This window comes from Schistocerca gregaria, chromosome 8 (assembly GCF_023897955.1).
Source record: "Schistocerca gregaria isolate iqSchGreg1 chromosome 8, iqSchGreg1.2, whole genome shotgun sequence".
NCBI classification, from domain to species: Eukaryota; Metazoa; Arthropoda; class Insecta; order Orthoptera; family Acrididae; genus Schistocerca; species Schistocerca gregaria.
Window position 1 is genome coordinate 15,078,361 of NC_064927.1, and position 6,676 is coordinate 15,085,036.

The following is a 6,676-nucleotide window of genomic DNA, read 5'->3' on the forward strand; positions in this document are numbered from 1 at the left end:
AATTACTCCCATGGACGAAAGTGCGCATGGTGACTGTTGTATTCAATTCCGAGGCAATTTCTGTGTTTCATCACCACTTTGAAGGTCCACAGATTACAGAATAACTCCATTTGTGCATCGGAAACTACTACTGGTTTTCCAGGGAACGATCAAAGCGTAGACTCTTTGAAACATTACTTCCATGGAGGGAAGTGCGCATGGTGACTCTTGTATTCTATCCCGATGCAATTTCTGTGTTTCATCGACAGTCTGATAGTCCACTGATTACAGAAGTCCTCCAGATGTGCATCGGAAACTACTACTGGTCTTCAGGGAACGATCAAAGGCATGATAGTTTGAGACAATACTCCCATGGAGGAAAGTGCGCATGGTGGCTGTTGTATTCAATCACGATGCAATTTCTGTGTTTCAACAACATTCTGATAGTCCACAGATTACAGAATGCCTCCAGATGTGCATCGGAAACTACTACTGGTCTTCCAGGGAACGATCAATGCGTAGACTGTTTGAGACATTACTCCCATGGAGGAAAGTGCGCATGGTGAATGTTGTATTCAATCTCGAGGTAATTTCTGTGTTTTATCAACACTCTGAATGTCAACAGATTACAGAATGCCTCCAGATGTGCGTCGGACACTACTACTGGTCTTCCTGGGAACGATCAATGCGTAGACTGTTTGGGACATTACTCCCATGGAGGAAAGTGCGCATGGTGACTGCTGTATTCAATCCCGATTCAATTTCTGTGTTTCATCAACACTTTGAAGGTCCACAGATTACAGAATGTCTCCAGATGTGCATCGGAAACTACTACTTGTCTTCCAGGGAACGATCAGAGCGTAGACTCTTTGTGACATTACTCCCATGGAGGAAAGTGCGCAAGGTGATTGTTGTATTCAATACCGATGCAATTTCTGTGTTTCTATAAAACTCTGATAGTCCACAGATTACAGAATGCCTCCAGATGTGCATCGGAAACTACTACTGGTCTTCCTGTAAACGAAAAATGCTTAGATTGTTTGTGACATTACTCCCATGGAGGAAAGTGCGCATGGTGACTGTTGTATTCAAATCCGAGGCAATTTCTGAGTTTCATCAACACTTTGAAGGTCCACAGATTACAGAATGCCTCCATTTGTGCATCGGAAACTACTACTGGTGTTCCAGGGAACGATCAAAGCATAAACTCTTTGAGACATTACTCCCATGGAGGAAAGTGCGCATGTTGGCTGTTGTATTCTATCCCGATGCAATTTCTGTGTTTCAATAAAACTCTGATAGTCCACAGATTACAGAATGCCTCCAGATGTGCATCGGAAACTACTACTGGTCTTCCTGTAAACGAAAAATGCGTCGATTGTTTGTGACATTACTCCCATGGAGGAAAGTGCGCATGGCTACTGTTGTTTTCAATTCCGAGGCAATTTCTGAGTTTCATCAACACTTTGAAGGTCTACAGATTACAGAATGCCTCCATTTGTGCATCGGAAACTACTACTGGTGTTCCAGGGAACGATCAAAGCATAAACTCTTTGAGACATTACTCCCATGGAAGATAGTGCGCATGGTGGCTGTTGTATTCTATCCCGATGCAATTTCTGTGTTTCATCAACACTCTGATAGTCGACAGATTACAGAATGCTTCCAGATGTGCATCGGAAGCTACTACCGGTCTTCCAGGGAACGATCAAACCGTAGACTGTTTGTGACATTACTCCCATGGAAGAAAGTGCGCATGGTGACTGTTGCATTCAAAACCGATGCAATTTCTATGTTTCAATGAAACTCTTGTAGACCACAGATTACAGAATGCCTCCAGATGTGCATCGGAAACTACTACTGGTCTTCCTGTAAACGAAAAATGCGTAGATTGTTTGTGACATTACTCCCATGGAGGAAAGTGCGCATTGTGACTGTTGTATTCAATCCCGAGGCAATTTCTTTGCTTCATCAACACTTTGAAGGTCCACAGATTACACAATGCCTCCATTTGTGCATCTGAAACTACTACTGGTCTTCCAGGGAACGATCAAAGCGTAAACTCTTTGAGACATTACTCCCATGGAGGAAAGTGCGCATGGTGACTGCTGTATTCAATCCCGATGCAATTTATGTGTTTCATAAACACTCTGATAGTCCACAGATTACAGAATGCCTCCAGAAGTGCAACGGAAACTACTACTGGTCTTCCAGGGAACGATCAAAGCGTAGCCTGTTTGAGACATTACTCCCATGGAGGAAAGTGCGCATGGTGACTGTTGTATTCAATCAGGATGCAGTTTCTGTGTTTCATCAACACTTTGAAGGTCCACAGATTACAGAATTGCTCCTGATGTGCATCGGAAACAACTACTGGTCTTCCTGGGAACGTTCAAAGCGTAGACTGTTTGAGACATTACTCCCATGGAGATAAGTGTGCATGGTGACTGTTGTATTAAATCAAGATACAATTTCTGTGTTCAACACTCTGATAGTCCACAGATTACAGAATGCCTCCAGAAATGCATCGGAAAATACTACTGGTCGTCCAGGGAACGATCAAAGCATTGACTATTTGAGACATTACCCCCATGGAGGAAAGTGCGCATTTTGACAGCTGTATTCAATCCCGATGCAATTTCTGTGTTTCATCAACACCCTGATAGTCCACAGATTACAGAATGCCTCCAGATGTGCTTCGGAAACTACTACTGTTCTACCAGGGAACGATCAAAGCGTAGACTCTTTGAGACATTACTCCCATGGAGGAAAGTGGGCATGGTAATTGTTGTATTCAATCCCGAGGCAAATTCTGTGTTTCATCTAAACTCGGATAGTCCACAGATTACAGAATGCCTCCAGATGTGCATCGGAAACTATTACTGGTGTTCAGGGTACGATTAAAGCTATGACAGTTTGAGACATTACTCCATTGGAGGAAAGTGCGCGTGGTGACTGTTGTATTCAATCTCGAGGCAATTTCTGTGTTTTATCAACACTCTGAAGGTCAACAGATTACAGGATGCCTCCAGATGTGCGTCGGACACTACTACTGGTCTTCCAGGGAACGATAAAAGCGTAGACTGTTTGAGACATTACTCCCATGGAGGAAAGTGCGCATGGTGACTGCTGTATTCAATCCCTATGCAATTTCTGTGTTTCATCAACACTTTGAAATTCCACAGATTACAGATTGAATCCAGATGTTAATCGGAAACTACTACTGGTCTTACAGGTAACGATCAAAGCATAGACTGATTGAGACATTACTCCCATGGTGGAAAGTGCGCATCGTGGCTGTTGTACTCAATCCCGACACAATTTCTCAGTTTCATCAACGCTCAGATAGTCCCCAGATAACTGAATACCACCAGATGTGCATCGGAAACTACTACTGGTCTTCCAGGGAACGATCAACGCGTAGAGTCATTGAGACATTACTCCAATGGAGGAAAGTGCGCATGGTGACTGTTGTTATCAATCCCGAGGCAATTTCTTTGTTTCATCAACACTCTGAAGGACCATAGATTACAGCATGCCTCCAGACGTGCATCGGAAACTACTACTGGTCTTCCAGGTAACGATCAAAGCGTAGCCTGTTTGAGACATTACTCCCATGGAGGAAAGCGCGCATGGTGACTGTTGTATTCAATCCCGATGCAATTTCTGTGTTTCATCTACAGTCGGATAGTCCCCAGATTACAGAATGCCTATTGATGTGCATCGGAAACTACTACTGGTCTTCCAGGGAACGATCAAAGCGTAGACTGTTTGAAACATTACTCCCACATAGGAAAGTGCGCATGGTGACTGTTGTATTCAATCCCGATTCAATTTCTTTGTTTCATCAACACTCTGAAGTTCCACGGATTACAGCATGCCTCCAGATGTGCATTGGAAACTACTACTGGTATTCCAGGGAATGATCAAAGCATACACTATTTGAGACATTACTTCCATGGAGGAAAGTGCGCATATTGACTGTTGTATTCAATCCCGATGCAATTTCTGTGTTTCCTCAACACTTTGAAGGTCCACAGATTACAGAATGCCTCCAGATGTGCATTGGAAACTACTACTGGTCTTCCAGGCAGCGATCAAAGCGTAGACTCTTTGAGACATTACTCCCATTGAGGAAAGTGCGCATGGTGATTGCTGTATTCAATCCCGATGCAATTTCTGTGTTTCATCAACACTCTGATAGTCCACAGATTACAGAATGCCTCCTGATGTGCATCGGAAACTACTACTGGTCTTCCTGGGAAAGTTCAAAGCGTAGACTGTTTGAGACATTACTCCCATGGAGATAAGTGTGCATGGTGACTGTTGTATTCAATCAAGATGCAATTTCTGTGTTCAACACTCTGATAGTCCACAGATTACAGAATGCCTCCAGAAGTGCATCGGAAACTACTACTGGTCTTCCAGGGAACGATCAAAGCGTTGACTGTTTGTGACATTACTCCCATGGAAGAATGTGCGCATGGTGACTGTTGCTTTCAATACCGATGCAATTTCTGTGTTTCAATGAAACTCTGATAGTCCACAGATTACAGAATGCCTCCAGATGTGCATCGGAAACTACTACTGGTCTTCCAGGGAACGATCAAAGAGTAGACTCTTTGAGACATTACTCCCATGGAGGAATGTGCGCATGGTGACTGTTGTATTCTATCCCGATGCAATTTCTGTGTTTCATCGACAGTCTGATAGTCCACTGATTACAGAAGTCCTCCAGATGTGCATCGGAAACTACTACTGGTCTTCAGGGAACGATCAAAGGGATGACAGTTTGAGACATTACTCCCATGGAGGAAAGTGCGCATGGTGGCTGTTGTATTCAATCACGATCCAATTTCTGTGTTTCAACAACATTCTGATAGTCCACAGATTACAGAATGGCTCCAGATGTGCATCGGAAACTACTACTGGTCTTCCTGTAAACGAAAAATGCGTAGATTGTTTGTGACATTACTCCCATGGAGGAAAGTGCGCATGGTGACTGTTGTATTCAATACCGATGCAATTTCTGTGTTTCAATAAAACTCTGATAGTCCACAGATTACAGAATGCCTCCAGATGTGCATCGGAAACTACTACTGGTCTTCCTGTAAACGAAAAATGCGTAGATTGTTTGTGACATTACTCCCATGGAGGAAAGTGCGCATTGTGACTGTTGTATTCAATCCCGAGGCAATTTCTTTGCTTCTTCAACACTTTGAAGGTCCACAGATTACAGCATGCCTCCAGATGTGCATAGGAAACTACTACTGGTCTTCGGGGAACGATCAAAGGGATGACAGTTTGAGACATTACTCCCATGGAGGAAAGTGCGCATGGTGGCTGTTGTATTCAATCACGATGCAATTTCTGAGTTTCAACAACATTCTGATAGTCCACAGATTACAGAATGCCTCCAGATTTGCATCGGAAACTACTACTGGTCTTCCAGGGAACGATCAATGCGTAGACTGTATGAGACATTACTCCCATGGAGGAAAGTGCGCATGGTGACTGCTGTATTCAATCCCGATCCAATTTCTGTGTTTCATCAACACTTTGAAGGTCCACAGATTACAGAATGCCTCCAGATGTGCATCGGAAACTACTACTTGTCTTCCAGGTAACGATCAGAGCGTAGGCTGTTTGTGACATTACTCCCATGGAGGAAAGTGCGCATGGTGACTGTTGTATTCAATACCGATGCAATTTCTGTGTTTCAATAAAACTCTGATAGTCCACAGATTACAGAATGCCTCCAGATGTGCATCGGAAACTACTACTGTTCTTCCTGTAAACGAAAAATGCGTAGATTGTTTGTGACATTACTCCCATGGAGGAAAGTGCGCATTGTGACTGTTGTATTCAATCCCGAGGCAATTTCTTTGCTTCATCAACACTATGAAGGTCCACAGATTACAGAATGCCTCCAGATGTGCATCGGAAACTTCTACTAGTCTTCCAGGGAACGATCAAAGCGTAGACTGTTTGAGACATTACTCCCATGGAGGAAAGTGCTCATAATGACTGTTGTATTCAATCCCGATGCAATTTCTGTGTTTCATCAACACTTTGAAGGTCCACAGATTACAGAATGCCTCCAGATGTGCATCGTAAACTACTACTGGTCTTCCAGAGAACGGTCAAAGAGTAGACTCTTTGAGACATTACTCCTATGGAGGAAAGTGCGCATGGTGAATGTTGTATTCAATCACGATGCAATTTCTGTATTTCATCAACATCAAATGGTTTACAGATTACAGAATGCCTCCGGATGTGCATCGTAAACTACTACTGGTCTTCCAGGGAACGTTCAAAGCGGAGACTGTTTGAGACATAACACCCATGGAGGAAAGTGCGCATGGTGACTGTTGTATTCAATCCCGATGCAATTTCCGTGTTTCATTAACACTCTGATAGTCCACAATTTACAGAATGCCTCCAGATGTGCATCGGAAACTACTACTGGTCTTCCAGGGAACGATGAAAGCGTAGACTGTTTGAGACATAACACCCATGGAGGAAAGTGCACATGTTGACTGTTGTATTCAATCCCGATGCAATTTCTGTGTTACATCAGCACTCTGATAGGCCACAGATTACAGTATGCCTCCAGATGTGCATCGGAAACTTCTGTGGCCTTCCAAGAAAAGAAAAAAGCGTAGACTGTTTGAGACATTCCTCATATGGAAGAAAG